Source organism: Felis catus, chromosome A1 (genome assembly GCF_018350175.1).
Source record: "Felis catus isolate Fca126 chromosome A1, F.catus_Fca126_mat1.0, whole genome shotgun sequence".
NCBI lineage: Eukaryota > Metazoa > Chordata > Mammalia > Carnivora > Felidae > Felis > Felis catus.
In genome coordinates, this window is record NC_058368.1 from 27,801,530 (window position 1) to 27,819,334 (window position 17,805).

Below are 17,805 nucleotides of genomic sequence, written 5' to 3' on the forward strand. Positions count from 1 at the left end.
AGTTTGCAGAGAAGTTCTGATTTGCAAAATGCAATCACTGTCACTGCCATTTTTTCAAACCAAAGATGTATAAAATTACAAATCATGTCCCTAGAATAATGAATAATAGATATCCATACAAAGTTATGAAACTGGCTTAAATGTTTACCTAAAAATACACCTGTTATACAACGAAAGATACTCCACACATATATACAAATTTGTGAGGTATTCCAAATTATTCTGAGCAACAGAAATTAGGGAAATGAAGGCAGAGCTTCGTAAGAAGAGCGCTTAAAGGGTAATTCTCGTTAGAATATAAAACTTCTGGTATGTTGACTGAAAACATTCAATGTTGTGACTTGATGGTCATACCTGCCTTTCCTATATCTGCTCAGACGGGGCCAGTGGCTCCTCAGCAAGGGATCAGATGATGATCAGTGGTTAGCTCCAAGGCACCACCTCATTCCAGATCCTTTAAAGAAGCAAAATAGACTATTCAGCTAGTTGGACACCATTACCTTCCCCATCATTATTTTCCAACTTGCCATATTGGTGGCTGATAAATCCTGTCCTTTTGTCCAGAATCTCTCCCAAAGCCATTTCTTCATTTGTACAATTAACTTGACTCCTAACTCCCATTTGATTTCCTGGATTCAGTTCAAATTATTTTCCTTATGCCTTTGCTGCACAACATAATTTATTATAGCAACTGTGTGTAAAATCGTTTTATGAAATAGGCTGTATGTATCGTCACTGCTATAATTTGACCCTTCTAAGTGCTACCCTCCTTCCAACAGTGGTCCCCTCCTTCCTTGTTTGTTGTTTCTGCCAGCATGCAGTCTAAATGACTGTGTCACTCAACTGCTTTGTGCATAGGAGGTAATAATTAAATCATTGAAGGAAATAATGTAAGTTGTGTATTTAGTTATTAAGTTACTATGTAAAAAAGGAAGAAGCCAGAAAACATTTTTATTCCTTGGTGTTTTTTTAGTATCTTTGTTTTGACAAAGACCTCATAATGAAAGCACAATTAAATAATATTATAGTAACAGTCAGCAGTAATTAGCACATAGAAGCTAAGTCTGGTATATACTCGTGGTGTATTTTCAATAATGTCTGTCAAGGGATATGTAAATGTTAGTCTGTTTCTGTGACCTCTGAAGTCAATATCAAGTCCTGAGGTGTTTAGATACTGAGGAGAATGTTGTGAAGTCAGCGTAGGATATGATTTATATAAAAATAACTTCTAGTGAATTTTAAATAGTACTTTATAAAGTTTGGGGGCATATTTGGAACGTGAAAACCATTAAAAGTAGAACATTTCACAAAGAGAATGCTCAACAGATTAGAAAATCAGATCTGGGATTTAATTTTCAGGTTGAGCAGTTATTTTAAACAGTGAGAATTAAGCTTTTTATTTCTTAATCTTGTTTTTCTTCTAGAGTTAGACAAATATTGATACATACATATTTTCTGGTTATTGACTGAGCGTATGTTTCTTTTGCATAAATTATTTCCCTTTACTTACTGTAGCTTTCAGTAAAATGAATAACTTTGACATACACATAATTCCATCATTAGAGTTTTCAGTATCAGTAAAATATATGAGGGTATTTACCTTATTTTTATTTCTCTTCTTTTTCCACTCTATTATTTACATGTCCACAGAAGGGCATTTCTTGATTGGTAGAGTCTCATTCCGTATCACTTCAGTGATTTAGCTTAAAAAAATAAGGATCATGTTTATGGTAAGAAGATACAGGAAAAAAAAAACATGTATAACATCACATCTATTCATGTGTTTGTTCTTTTCATTCATTCAACAAATATCTAGTGAATTCCCGCTATGAAGTGAGTCATCAGCAAATAATCTAGGTTAGGTTGAGATGATGGCACATTTATTTTGTTCTGTGTCTCTTTCATATTCTTTCATTACTCTGGGAACAGTAGGTTCTTCCTTAAGGCTACCCTTTCAGTATTTTACATTTGATTCAGTTTCTTCTAGAAATGTTTTTATAATTCCCCTTTCCCCCTATACACTCAATATGTTCTTCTCTTTTCACTACTTTGTGTGTGTGTGTGTGTGTGTGTGTGTTTGTATGTGAACAGTTACACTTACTCTTGCCTTTCTAAAATAACCCCTTCCTTGATTCTGCTATCCTCAGAGATACTATCTTTTCTGTTTCTACCAGAAAAAAAAAAGACAAAGACAGAGGTAATCTTCCTGTAATCACATATTTATTAGCCATTTTGCCCTTTGTTCCTTATGTTCTGGTTTATATTTAGCAATGATCATACTGAAACTGCTCTCCAAAGGTAAATCCCTTCTGACCATTCAATTCAGTGGTCTTTTGCAATCCCTGTCTCTCTCTCTAACTCTGTAACAGTATTTAATACCACTTTAAACTTTCCTTTTCTGGCTTTTTTTTTCACTCTATTACTCTGGTGGATCTACCTCAGAGTAATCTATCCCAGTATTCAGCCAGCCAGCCAATCAACAAACATGTATTGAGCTCCTATTATATTTGGAGTCTTTTGTAAGATGCTAGAGCAGGATAGACCAGAACCCTAACCTCCCAAAGTTTACTTTTTAATGGAGGAGATAGACAATTAAAAGGAGACAGAGAAATAAAACACTATATTTTTACATTTATAGTGATCAATCACTTTGTAGTAATTAATGCTGTGAAGGGATAAATTGTGTGTTGTGATAACTTCAGGGTGATGTATTGAATGCTATCGATTGCCTGCCTTTCTCTTAAAACACTGATTTTTTTTTTCCTCAGTATACATTTTACTTGGCATGGGCCATGTTTCAGAGAAGGCAGGCACTTCCTGGTTCCAGGGATCCAATCCCAAAGGGTCTAACTGCTCCTGGGAGTTCCATTCTCCTCAACGTGATTGGTTCAGCTATGGACATAGGAAATAGTTCCAACCAATGAGACTTACAGGAAACCTGTCATTTAGTTCAGATTTTTATCAATATGAAATGGACTAGTCTTCCTATTCGGTGATTTTCAGCTTTATTTCTTTTTTTGTCTTTTTATTTTGTCTGATTCTAATATTTTCTCTGCTAGCTTTTTTGTTAGAATTTGGCGATATCTTTTTCTATCACTTAATTTGAACCTCTCTGTGTCATTTGGTTTAAATTATATTTCTAGTGATAAAAAGTGGCTGATTTTCTTTTTACCCAGTATCATAGTCTCTTTTAATTTAGTATATTCTCATTTATTGTGATTACTAGTGCTTTTGCACATATTCTTGGTACATAATTTACTTTGTAGCTATATTTTCTTGTTTTCTGTTATTTTTTTTTGACTCTTTGAATTTTCTCTGTTCCATTTATTTACCTTTCCTCTTTTATTTCCTCTCCTCCTTCCTTTCCCCTGGCTCCCTTCCCCAGTAGTAAGAAATTTCAGTGTTTTTATTATTTTATTTTTTACTTTCTATAATTTATTTATTTATTTATTTATTTATTTATTTATTAAAAAAATTTTTTAACGTTTATTTATTTTTGAGACAGAGAGGGACAGAGCATGAATGGGGAGGGTCAGAAAGAGGGAGACACAGAGTCCGAAACAGGCTCCAGGCTCTGAGCTGTCAGCACAGAGCCCGACGCGGGGCTTGAACTCATGGACCGCGAGATCATGACCTGAGCTGAAGTCGGCCGCTCAACCAACTGAGCTACCCAGGTGCCCCTAATTTATTTATTTTTTATAATTTACATCCAAGTTAGTTAGCACATGGTGCAACAATGATTTCAGGAGTAGATTCCTTAAGCCCATTACCCATTTAGCCCACTCCCCCCCCCCACACACACACAACCCCTCCAGCAACCCTCTGTTTGTTCTCTATATTTAAGAGTCTCTTATCTTTTATCTTCTTCCCTGTTTTTATATTATTTTTGCTTCCCTTCCCTTATGTTCATCTGTTTTGTATCTTAAAGTCCTCATATGAGTGAAGTCATATGATATTTGTCCTTTTCTGACTAATTTCTCTTAGCATAATACCTTCTAGTTCCATCCATGTAGTTGCAAATGGCAAGATTTCATTCTTTTTGATTGCCAAGTAATACTCCATTGTGTGTGTGTGTGTGTGTGTGTGTACACACACACACACACACACACACACACACACACATACCACATCTTCTTTATCCATTCATACATTGATGGATATGTGGGGTCTCTCCATACCTTGGCTATTGTTGATATTTCTGCTATAAACATTGGGGTGTATGTGCCCCATCGAAACAGCATACCTGTATCCCTTGGATAAATACCTTGTAGTGCAATTGCTGGGTCATAGGGTGGTTCTATTTTTAATTTTTTGAGGAAACTCCATACTGTTTTCCAGAGTGGCTGCACCAGCTTGCATTGCCACCAGCAGTGCAAAAGAGATCCTCTTTTTCCGCATCCTCCCCAACATCTGTTGTTGCCTGACTTGTTAATGTTAGCCATTCTGACAGGTGTTAGGTGGTATCTCATTGTGGTTTTGATTTGTATTTCCCTGATGATGAGTGATGTTGAGCGTTTTTTCATGTGTCGGTTGGCCATCTGGATGTCTTCTTTGGAGAAGTGTCTATTCATGTCTTTTGCCCATTTCTTCCCTGGATTGTTTGTTTTTTGGGTGTTGAGTTTAATAACTTCTCTATAGATTTTGGATACTAACCCTTTATCTGATATGTCCTTTGCAAATATCTTCTCCCATTCTGTAAGTTGCCTTTTAGTTTTGCTGATTGCTTCCTTGGCTTTGTGGAAGCTTTTTATTTTGATGAGGTCCCAGTAGTTCATTTTTGTTTTGGTTCCCCTTGCCTCTGGAGACATATTGAATAAGAAGTTGCTGCAGCCAGGGTCAAAGAGGTTTTTGCCTGGTTTCTCCTCGAGGATTTTGATGGATTCCTATCTTACATTTAGGTCTGTCATCCATTTTGAGTTTATTTTTGTGTATGGTGTAAGAAAGTGGCCCAGGTTCATTCTTCTATGTCGCTGCCCAGTTTTCCCAGCACCACTTGCTGAAGAGACTGTCTTTATTCCATTGGATATTCTTTCCTGCTTTGTCAAAGATAAGTTGGCCATACGTTTGTGGGTCCATTTCTGTGTTCTCTATTCTGTTCCATTGATCTGAGTGTCTGTTTTTGTGCCAGTACAATACTGTCTTGATGATTACAGCTTTGTAATACAGTTTGAAGTCCGGGATTGTGACACCTCCAGCTTTGGTTTTCTTTTTCAAGACTTCTTTGGCTATTCAGGGTCTTTTCTGGTTCCATACAAATTTTAGGATTGTTTGTACTAGCTCTGTGAAGAATGCTAGTGTTATTTTGATAGGGATTGCATTGAATATGTAGATTGCTTTGGGTAGTATTGACATTTTAACAATATTTGTTCTTCCTATCCAGGAGCATGGAATATTTTTCCTTTTGTGTGTGTGTGTGTGTGTGTGTCTTCTTCAATTTCTCTCATAAGCTTTCTATAGTTTTTAGTATGTAGATTTTTCACTTATTTGGTTAGATTTATTCCTAGATATTTTGTGGGTTTTGGTGCAATTGTAAATGGGATCAATTCCTTGGTTTCTCTTTCTGTTGCTGCATTAATGGTTTATAGGAATGCAACAGATTTTTGTGCATTGATTTTATATCCTGAAACTTTGCTGAATTAATGGATCAGTTCTAGCAGTTTTTTGGTGACATCTTTTGGGTTTTTCATATTGAGTATCATGTCATCTGCGAAGAGTGAAAGTTTGACTTCCTCCTGGCCGATTTGGATGCCTTTTATTTCTTTGTGTTGTCTGATTGCTGAGGCTAAGGCTTCCAATACTATGTTGAATAACAGTGGTGAGAGTGGGCATCCCCGTCTTGTTCCTGACCTTATGGAACTGAGACCTTAAGCTCTTAGTTTTTCCCCATTGAGGATGGTATTAGCAGTGGGTCTTCCATATTTGGCTTTTATGATCTCGAGGTATGGTCCTTCTATCCCTACTTTCTTGAGGATTTGTATCAAGAAAGGATGCTGTATTTTGTCAAATGCTTTCTCTGCATCTATTGAGAGGATCATGTGGTTCTTGTCCTTTCTTTTATTGATGTGATGAATCACAGTAATTGTTTTGTGGATATTGAACCAGCCCTGCATCCCAGGTATAAATTCCACTTGGTCATGGTGAATAATTTTTTTAATGTACTGTTGAATGCAGTTGGCTAGTATCTTGTTGAGGGTTTTTGCATCCATGTTCATCAGGAAAATTAGTCTATAGTTCTCCTTTTTAGTGAGGTCTTTGTCTGGTTTTGGAATCAAGGTAATGCTGGCTTCATAGAAAGAGTTTGGAAGTTTTCCTTTCATTTCTAATTTTTGGAACAGCTTCAAGAGAATAGGTATTAAGTCTTCTTTAAATGTTTGGTAGAATTCCCCTGGAAAGCCATCTGGCCCTGGACTCTTGTTTTTTGGCAGATTTTTGATTACTAATTTGATTTCCTTACTGGTTATGGGTCTGTTCAAATTTTCTATTTCTTCCTGTTTCAGTTTTGGTAGTGTATATGTTTCTAGGAATTTGTCCATTTCTTCCAGATTGTCCATTTTATTGGCATATAATTGCTCATAATATTCTCTTGTTATTGTTTGTATTTCTGCTGTGTTGGCTGTGATCTCTCCTCTTTAAATCTTGCTTTTTATTTATTAGGGTCCTTTCCTTTTTCTTTCTTAATTTTTTTTTTTAATTTTTTTTTCAACGTTTATTTATTTTTGGGACAGAGAGAGACAGAGCATGAACGGGGGAGGGGCAGAGAGAGAGGGAGACACAGAATCCGAAGCAGGCTCCAGGCTCTGAGCCATCAGCCCAGAGCCCGACGTGGGGCTCGAACTCACGGACCGCGAGATCGTGACCTGGCTGAAGTCGGAGGCTTAATCGACTGCGCCACCCAGGCGCCCCATTTTTTTTTTTTTAAACAACAAGCACATGTCCACAGCCCAGCTTAAGACAGTGCATTATTTTTTTTTTTTTATTTTCAACGTTTTATTTTATTTTTGGGACAGAGAGAGACAGAGCATGAATGGGGGAGGTGCAGAGAGAGAGGGAGACACAGAATCGGAAACAGGCTCCAGGCTCTGAGCCATCAGCCCAGAGCCCAATGCGGGGCTCGAACTCACGGACCGCGAGATCGTGACCTGGCTGAAGTCGGACGCTTAACCGACTGCGCCACCCAGGCGCCCTCCTTTTTCTTTCTGATCAAACTGGCTAGGGGTTTATCAATTTGGTTAATTCTTTGAAAGAACCAGCTCCTGGTTTCATTGATATGGTCTATCTTTTTTTTTTTTTTTTTTTTTTTTTTTTGGTTTTGGTAGCATTGATTTCTACTCTAATCTTTATTATTTCCTGTCTTCTGCTGGTTTTGGGTTTTATTTGCTATTATTTTTCCAGCTTTTTAAGGTGTAAGGTTAGTTGTGTATTTGTGACCTTTCTTCCTTCTGTAGGAAGGCCTGGATTGCTGTAAACTTCCCTCTTATAACTGCCTTTGCTGTGTCCCAGAGGTTTTGGGCTGTGGTGTTATCATTTTAATTGGGTCTATGTACTTTTTAATTTCTTCTTTAACTTCTTGGTTAGACCATTCATTTCTTAGTAGGTTGGTCTTTAGTTGCCAAGTATTTGTTACCTTTCCACACTTTTTCTTGTGGTTGATTTTGAGTTTCATAGCATTGTGGTCTGAAAATATGCATGGTATGATCTCAATCTTTTTGTACTTGTTGAGGGCTGCTTTGTGTCCCAGTATGTGATCTATTCTGGAGAATGTTCCAAGGGCACTGGAGAAGAATGTGCTGCTTCCACTGCTTTAGGAAGAAGAGTTCTGAATATATCTGTTAAGTCCATCTGGCCCAGTGTGTCATTCAAAGCCATTGTTTCCTTGTTGATTTTCTGTTTAGATGATCTGTCCATTGTTGTAAGTGGGGTGTTGAAGTCCCCTACTATGATGGTATTATTATCAATGAGTTTCTTTATGTTTGTGATTAATTATATATTTGGGTGCTTTCACATTTGGAGCATAAATGTTTACAATTGTTAGGTCTTCTTGGAGGATAGACCCCTTAATTATGATATAATGCCCTTCTTCATCTCTTTTTACAGTCTTTGTTTTAAAGTCTAGATTGTCTGATATAAGTATGGCTAGTCTGGCTTTCTTTTGGTGACCATTAGCATGATAGATGGTTCTCCATCCCCTTACTTTCAATCTGAAAGTGTCTTTAGGTCTAAAGTGGGTCTCTTGTAAACAGCACATAAATGGATCTTGTTTCCTTATCCATTCTGTTGCTTCCCACCGTCCCCCCCCCCCCAGTCTTTTCTCCCTTCAGAGAGTCCCCCTTAACATCTCTTGCAGGGCTGGTTTAGTGGCTATGAACTCCTTTAATTTTTGTTTGTCTGGGAAACATTTAATCTCCCCCTCTATTTTGAATGACAGCCTTGCTGGGTAAAGAATTCTTGGCTGCATATTTTTCTGATTCAGCACATTTGAGTATATCCTGCCACTTCTTTCTGGCCTGCCAGGTTTCTGTGGATAGGCCTGCTCTGAACCTCATCTGTCTTCCCTTGTAGGTTAAGGACTGTTTTTCCCTTGCTGCTTTCATGATTCTTTCCTTGACTGAGTATTTTGTGAATTTGCCAGTGATATGCCTGTTGATGTTTGGTTTTTGTTGGCTCTAATGGGAGTCCTCTGTGCTTCCTGGATTTTGATGTCTGTGTCTTTACCCAGGTTAGGAAAATTTTCCTCTATGATTTTCCCTTCTACCCCTTTTTCTCTCTCTTCATTTTCTGGGGCTCCTATGATTCTGATGTTGTTCCTTTTTAATGTCACTGATTTCTCTAATTCTTAAATCATGCTGTTTTGCCTTAGTCTCCCTCTTTTTTTTCTGCTTTATTGTTCTCCATGAGTTTGTCCTCTCTATCACTGATTCGCTGTTCTGCCCTATCCATCCTTGCCACTGCAGCATCCATGGAGATTGCAGCTCAGTTATAGCATGTTTTATTTCATCTTGATTAGCTTTTACTTCTTTTATCTCCACAGAAAGGGATTCTAATCTGTTTTCAACCCCAGTAGTATTCTTATTATTGTGATTCTAAATTCTGGTTCAGACATCTTGCTTGTATCTGTGTTGATTAAGTCCTTGGCTTTCATTGCTTCTTCCTATTCTTTTTTTTGGAGTGAATTCCTTCATTTTGTCATTTTGAAGGAAGAAAAGGAATTAATAAGGTAAAAAAAAATTAAAATTAAAAAATTAAAAACAACACAAAATAAATCAAATAAAGGATGCTTGATCTTAGGTGTGTTATGGTCTGGTTGTTGAAAGGAGCTTGATAGATTAGAGAATAAAGGGAAAGATAAGAAAAGAAAAAAAAAAAGGAAAATGTTTGAAAATTTGAAAAAATGAATACAGTGTAATAGAATAAAATGAAATTGTGGCAGTATAAAAATAGAATTTGAAATATTTACAAAAAAGGAAAACATTTAGTGGAAAAAAATTAAAGAAAAATATTTTTAGTAGAAATGGAAATAAAAAATAAATTTTTTCTCTTTTTGTATTCAAGTATAAGAAAAGAAAAGAAAAAAAATTGAATAGACGGACCAGGAAACAAACTGAAGTACAATTGAAATTACATCAATTTCCCCTAGAAGTCGAACTATGAAGCACTTTGTAGTCCATAAACTAAGCAGGGTGGAGAGACTTGTGTTGTTCCTGAAGAGCAAGATTGGCCAAGTTGGGCAGGGCTTAGTGTAATGGCTCCATTCTCCACTAGATGGTGCTGCTCAGCTTACTGGGGTGGATTGTTGTGGCACCTGTAAGATGTGTATGTGCATGTGTGGGAGGGGGAAAAATGGCATCACCCAGCTACCCAGTCTCTAGTATTAGAACTCTTTGCTCTCCCCAACCAGCAATCATGCTCTTTTGTCTCTGGCTTCCATCCACTCCCTGCTTCTACACTGTCTGTGACCAATCTGTTAGGCTGCCAGGCAGCACTTCCCTCCTAAGTTTTATTTCAGCTGTGGCTGAGTTTCCCAACCCCTCATCTCTGAGGGACTGTGGCTTTGACGTGCTCAGTCCCTCTATGGGAGGGTCTCACTAAGCAATAGCCGAGTACCAGCCAACCCCCAGGAACATTTGGGAGACCGCGCTGCTGATGTCCAGAGACTGCGGCTGGGTGCTAGCCCACTCAAGAAAAAGTTCCACGATCATGTAGCAGCGGCATTTCGGGGGTTATGGAAGATCTCAACACACATCTGGTGCCAGGTTTCCCCCTTAATGTCCTTGTTCCATCTCCAGGTAATGTGGCTGTTCTCTGGGGTTCACTGGGACCTTTGCCTGTGGGGATGCTGAATAGCCTCTACCAGATACCCTCCCAGCAGGGCAACTGCCTCTGCCCGTGTGGCCTGAGGACCCCTCGGACCTGGCTCTCTGCTCCTGGAGATTTGCCCTTCCCACCAGAGCACCACCAGTATCAAGCTGCAGAGTTTCAGACTCTGCACTCCCTGTTTATAGAGTCTTAATGGGATTTAAACTCTCTCCTTTCTCCTTTCTCCCTTTTTTTTTTTCCAGTCCCTTGTGTATTCTTTCTTTTCTCTCTAGCTGCTTTCGGGTGAGGGGCGGGGGGTGGTGAGGGGGGTGCTTTCCATGCTCTCCCCTCTCTCTGTCCTCTCTCTGCAAGCAAAAACAGGTCCCTGCCCTCTGCAGCTGTCTCCCCTGGTTCACCTCTCCATGCTGCTGGTACCTGCAGAGTTCTGTGGTTCAGGTTGTGCGGATTGTTGTGTTTATCCTCAAATCAGTTTTCTAGGTGTGCAGGATGGTTTAGTGTTGATCTGGCTGTATTTCAGGGATGAGAGGCGCAAAAAAAAACCTTCCATGATGTTCTGCTATCTTGGCCCCTCCACCTCAGTGTTTTTATTTTTAATCTTGTATGACCTTTGACCCATTTAATTTCAAAATATATATCTCACTTTAGGGAAATTTCTCTTATGTTTATTCTACTATATCGTCTCTGTTCTTTATTATTGGGATGTGTATCAAATGGATTTTGGAAATCTGTTCTTTATATCTCTTAATTGTTTTCCTGATACTTTCTGTCCGTTTGGCCTTTTTCATTGTGTTCTGGGAGAAATCTTTGATTAGATCATCCAGCTCACTAATTTATTTCACAAGTTTCCATTCTGCTTATTTGGCACATGTATTGAATTTGTTTCTTTACCAAGATTGCTGATTTGTTCATGACCATGTTATGTCTTACCAGTGCCATATTCTTTCTAGTCTCTTCATTGAGGGTAATTACACCAACATGAAAGTTTTTGATTTACTATTTTAGCTGTACTCTTTTCCTTTCCATTTTAAGTTTTATCTCCTGTGGTTTTCTTTCTTAAATGTACGATTCTTGGTTATCTTCTTTCTTTGGGTGTGCTGTCAAGTGGGGTATGTGGGAGCTCGGCTTCTGGGAGGAGTAGCCTCTTTTCCTCCTATAGTCAGTAGGCGTCAGGGACATCGTCCCGTTTCTCTGAGCCCGGACACCCCTCCTCTATTCACTGGTTAGCCAGTGGGCCATGTCCGTGCTGTCTCCTGTGTAGTGCAAGTGTGGGAGGAGAAAGGGCCCAGTTCCCAGCTGCTCTCACTGCACTTCTCCAACTCATCCTCTTAATGACCACCTCAGTATTCCCTCCTGGAGCTCTTTCAGAAGCACAGCTAACTCAGTCCAGTTTATCCTACACACTTGTTTCCCTGCGTAAGTTATCCTGCCTCCTTCCTACCATTCAGGAGCTTAAACTTCTGATAGGCCAGTTGCACGTACCTATTTTGCATGTTTATTGACTTCTATGTAGCCATTTGGAAAGTAAAAACAAGCCGAAAAGTAAGAAAACACTGAAATAATTGGGTGGCAGAGAAAATTATTGTAGAATATATCAAAAAATTATGAGAGCATTTTATGGGGCGTGCTTGCAAAGTTGTATTTTGAGATGTTGTACTCAGAAAGGAAAAATCATAACTTTTAAATCCAATCAGTACTAAAAAAGAAATGAATTAAGCACCCAATCTAAGGATTTAGAACAAGAACAATAAACGACACTGAAGGAAGTAATTAAGATAAATATAAATTCATAACAACTTCAAGAAACAGCTGTTATAAAAATCCAACAGTTTGTTTTTTGATAAGGTCACAAAATGAACAAATCTATGGCAAGTCCAATCAAGAAGAGATGAGTAAAAATGCAAATACGCAACATTAGAAATGAGGAGCCAGGACCGTACATTTGGAAAAGATTAAGCTTATATTACTAGAGATAATGCTATGCTAATAATTTGAATATGTGGATTAAGTGAAAGATTTTATAGGAAAATATAAAACTCTAAAATGACTCAGAGTTAAAATACATAAAGACAATTGCAAATGCATGTGATTTGTAAAGTTTTATGAGAATTACTCTCCCTCAACAAGCTAAACTTGGAAAATTTTACAGGCAAGTTCATTGGAATTTTCAAGGAACAGTTTTTTTTTTTTCCTATGCTTTACAAATGGTTTTTGAGCAAGGAAAGAGATTAATGTAGAATTAATATTGAACTCAAATCTCTGCATGTCACAGCCTGATAAAGGGAACACAAACATGGAAACTTGTAGAAATTAACATTTGAAAGAAAACTTTAGTTAATGATATTTTTTTCTCTTAGATAATTTACCAAGGCAAAGTAAGGTTTATTCTAAGAACATAAAGATGACTAGCTATATGTTATAACTTTTTATATCTTTTCCCTCCGGTAGGGTAGGTTATGAAAGAAAACCCATTGGATTTTAGCAACAACAACAAAAAAAAGCATTGATAAATTTTAATCTTTACTACTAATTAACAACAAAAAAACAATTATCATGAACTAGATATTTAAAAGATTGTGTTAACATACATGTAGTTTTCCAAACCAATAACCAACATTAATTCAATGGTGAAATATTAGAGCACTAAACAGTATCAGGATATCTGCAACACCTACTACCAACCAGTATTGTTCTGGAAATTCTAACCTAGTGCTTCATGGGTTAAAGTTATTTGATGGAAAAAAATTTTTTTTAAAGCTGAAAACTCTTAACATAGCGTGGAACAAAGTTTGGGAATTGTTTTAGCTAACTTGATAAGGCAAAAATACAAAACGGACCTTTTCTAATTATTGGAAATAAGTTCTTATTTTTGGGTGAGAGCAATTTGCCTGTACAGCCTAAGAGAGTCTACTGAAAAATGATTAGAACAAATGAAATCAAAGAATTGGTTATAAAATAGAGGAATCAACAACTTTCTCAAATAGCAGCAAACATTAATTAGAAAATATAATAGAATAAAAAGTCCTTATCAAAAAGCAACTATGTGAAGAAATTACTCCATTCCCTCCCTTCCAAAAAAAAAAAAAAGTGAATAAGCCAAGAAAAAACCCAGAACTTTCCTACGATCATGTCAGTTTGAATAATACAGAGATGGGTGATGGTTCCGAGTGGTAAAATTCAATATTGTCATAACTATAGTTCTGTTCAAGTTAATTTGTGAGGTTAGTGCAACGCCAATAAAATTTTCAGGGGAATGAGGTGGTTTGAAAAGACTGATTCTACATTTCGACCATGAGAATAATCACAAGACTAAACAAGAAGCTTTAGAGAATATGGATAATAATTTGTGTGTGTGCTGGGGCAAGGAGAGCTTAAGGTATTAGCTATTTAAAAATATCTGAAACTCCCTTGTACTGCTGTGCGTAAGAGGTGAACTGAAGGGCTCTTTGACAATATCAAATTATAGTTTCCTAAATGTGAAAGTATTAGGTATAAAAGGTGTAAGTTTGTTGTGTGGAAATAATCAGAGGTCAGAGATGAACGCAAGGTGTACATACAGTGTTGTTTATTTTCAAAATGATATTACTGGAAAGTTTGAAACCATTTGCTCAAGAGGTAAGAGAGGATTTGAGGACTTTGACGTTCGGAATACCACGGCGCAACTGCTGTGGTTTTTTTTTTTAATTTTTTTAAATAAAAAAAAATTTTTTTCAATATATGAAGTTTATTGCCAAATTGGTTTCCATACAACACCCAGTGCTCATCCCAAAAAGGTGCCCTCTTCAATGCCCATCACCCACCCTCCTCTCCCTCCCACCCCCCATCAACCCTCAGTTTGTTTTCAGTTTTTAAGAGTCTCTTATGCTTTGGCTCTCTCCCACTCTAACCTCTTTTTTTTTTTTTTTTTCCTTCCCCTCCCGCAACTGCTGTGTTTAAATGACATGGGAATGTGATCACCCATATAAAAATGAAACAAATAAGTTTTATTAAAAATAGACTCTGGGTGAATTTTGAAGGCTGCCTCTTCTTCTTGTACTTTGTGCAGATTATTTCATCCCCCTAAGCTTTATTATGTACGAGAGTTATTTGCCCCGTGATACTGTTTCTAGGGTCAGCGGAGAGAAAGCTTGTAGAAAGTTTATCTTAATGCCTGGCACGTGATAAGCACGTGATAATGCGACCTGGGGTGCTGATAGGAAGTTATAATCTGTGTGTATAAATCAAGAGATGAAGGAAATACACTGACGTGTTATCAGTAGAGAGATTTTATGAGGGATTATTATGTCTGGCTTTATCGCTTCTGTACTTTCTACGCTTTCTACAACGAACAAGTAACTTTTACGAGAAATGTTTTTTTAAAAGAAGAAAGTTGACAGGCAATATTTCTGGGCTGAGAGAGAGCTGTGTGATTCAATGATTATTAGTAGCTGGAAGTCCATATGTCTTTAGATTAAAATGCTAGAACTAACAATAATTAGTAAAAGGGGAATGCACATTATTACTATTTTTTGACTCCCCTACTTTACCCATTAATATTTACTTCCTCTGATTTGGTTATCTCCTCTCAATTTCTTGAAGTAGTTTCCACTTGGTTCCCCAGTGAAGGCCATCTTTGCCCTTCTGGGCAAAGGTATTCCCGTGGGGGGGCCCCAAAAGCAGGAGTTCTCTGAACTGCCCCCTCCCCCTGGAGCTCTGTCTCTTCTATTAAAAAACATTCAAAGGAAGGGGCTCTTTAACATTCATGACATCACCTCTCCTGCTTCCACTGTCCTCTTCCTCTTGAGTTGAGAGAACATCCTCTCCTGGGAAAAGTTTGTCCTGGCCAGGCGATGGCACTTCAATGTTTACATAAAGCGGTCAAGCTGAACCATGTCGGAACGCGCCTCGCTGGGATTCAGACATGATTTCAAAATGACCCTATCTTCGTCTTCAGTTACTGCACAAGGGCCTTCCTCTGGAGTAGCCCTGTCCTTCTGGCCTCATCAGGTTTCTCCAGCGTCCAACTTGCACACACCTAGCTGTTGTGTGGTTGACCCTTTGGTTCAATGGACCACAGAGAAGTGATTTCTACAACCTCTGGCAGGAAGTGGTGAGCCCTCTACTTATTGCTGTTAGCTTGGGCCCCGGCACTGATCCTTAGAGCTCCCCAGCCCCGTAGCCCATCCTCTGGCGAGAGCAACCCCCCCCCCCCCCCGCCCAACACACACCCCGGAAGCGTGAGCAAAGGGAGAGGCATGGATGGCTGTGTTGTCTGAATTTCCTCCCACCACTTTGGCCAATGTTCACAGCAGATTCTGCTGCTAGCATCTCCAAAATGGTATTTTATTTATCCTATTTCTTTAGTGCCCTCTTAACGTGGAGCTCTGTTAACGTAGGGAGACGTGGGAAGCGTGGGGAGACATGGTCTCTTTCCTCTGGGAGTCTTCACGACATGCTTGCATTGTTGAGCCACGCCCAGCACCATTTACTCCTTGTTTCTCGGCATCCCTTCCTTTGTAGCCCCACGCCCTATTGCTTGAACTGGTGTTCAGCAATACATTTCTTTGGGCTCTGTCTCATCGTTGCTTCTGGGTCTGTCTCCCTCACTGCACTTTGGCGTCCTTCAGGGTGGAGCTGTGTCTGTTTGCATCTGTACCTTCAGCATGAATCCGGGTGTCTGGAAAATGCTCGCTGCTTAGCAAATCGGTGTGGAGCGGGACAGGACTTGACAGCGTCTCAGATGCCGTGTGTCACATTCCTCCTGCTTAAAGAATTTTGATTTCCTTAACGTCCAAAGCTCAGCCCTTGGAACAAGAACCACTTATTTGTATCTGTCCAACTAGATATTGCACTTCTGTATGAGAAGCCAGTAAATGAACCAAGGATGTGTTTATAAGGCATGCAGATGCATCTGCAGTGGCTGTCAATTCAGCAGAACAAATGAATTAGTCGAAATTATCCTTCGTGGTACCAAAGGAGAACCAGCCTCTTCCTAGTAAATACGCTTTGCTAGATATAGAATAATAACCCTGAGTGCGGTGACGCCAGAGCCTCCCCGCTGCCATCTGGAGCAATGTTCTTGCATGGTGATGCCTCATCAGCTCTGCCCTGGTTTCCCGCCTGCTCTGGGTTTTCTCCTCTCCCTGGCCTTGCTCTGTCATAGGATAATGCACATCACTCTCTTCCCATCCCCTTTTCTTCCTGCCTGGCAGTTCTTGGCTGCGTAATGTAGTGTTTTTCCTTTTTTGCACCTTCATGTATTAAAAACTGTACGAATTGATGAGGATTCTTTTTAAAGTTCGTTTATTTATTTTTAGGGAGAGAGCTGCGGGAAGGGCAGAGAGAGAGAGAGAGAGAGAGAGAGAGAGAGAGAGAGAGAGAGAAGAGAGAGAATGCCAAGGAGTGCACAGCCCGATGTGGGGCTCGAACCCACAAACCACGAGATCATGACCTGAGCCAAAGTTGGACTCAACTGACTGAACTGCTCAGGTGGCCCTCATTAGGATTTTTAAATAGAGGGAAACCTACAGAACCGGAAATGGTCTCCCACACAGATAAACCTCTGTGGTTGGTATGAGAAAGTAATATATGCACATGGATTAAAAGTCAGAAAGCAAAAATTATATACGATGTTAAAGCTTCCTACCCTGCCCATGCACTCCACGCTTCTCTCCCCAGCGATAATCACAGTTAACATTTTGGTGTATGTTTTTTTTTTTCTAAAATTGTTTTAAATATGATACACATCTATAGATAAAAGTTGAAATGATATATGTATATCTTTTCTATTTACGCGGAACAGTCCCAAGAAAAGTGCTCTGAACCTACCTTTTTTTCTATTTATTTTATTTATTTGTCCCATAAAAAATTTTTTTTGAGTACTTGACACACAATGTTACATTAGTTTTAGGTGCACAACTTAGTAAATTGATAAGTTTATAATGTTGTACGTTATACATTACAAGTGTGGCTACCCTCTGTCCCAGTACATCACTATTAAAATATCATTGACTGGGGGCGCCTGGGTGTCTCAGTTGGTTAAGCGTCCGACTTCAGCTCAGGTCATGATCTCGCGGCGTGTGAGTTCAAGCCCCGCGTCGGGCTCTGTGCTGACAACTCGGAGCCCGGAGCCTGCTTTGGATTCTGTGTCTCCCTCTCTCTATCTGCCCCTCCCCTGCTCATGCTCTGTCTCTCTCTGTCTCTCAATAATAAATAAACATTAAAAAAATTTAAAAATATATCGACTGTATTTTTATGTTGTACTTTTTATTCCCATGACTTGTTCATTCCATAACCGGGAGCCTTCACCCATTTTGCCCAACCCCAAACCCCTCTGCTCCGGCAACCATCAGTTTGTTCTCTAAACCTTTTATTACTTAATGTATCTTAGAGATCCCTCCATAGGCACCTCTCCTTCTCTCCCATCTACCTTATTCTTTGTATCTCCTGCATAGTATTCCATTATGTAGATGGTTTAACTTTCTGGTCCAGTTCCTTATTAATGGGCAGAGACTT

The 17,805-nt window shown here is 38.8% G+C and overlaps 1 protein-coding gene across 4 annotated transcripts in view; it reads left to right on the forward strand.

Annotated features, from left to right (window-relative positions):
* Window positions 1-17,805, forward strand: part of EPSTI1 (epithelial stromal interaction 1) — a 98,204-nt gene that overhangs the window by 62,810 nt on the left and 17,589 nt on the right. The window lies entirely within an intron of this gene.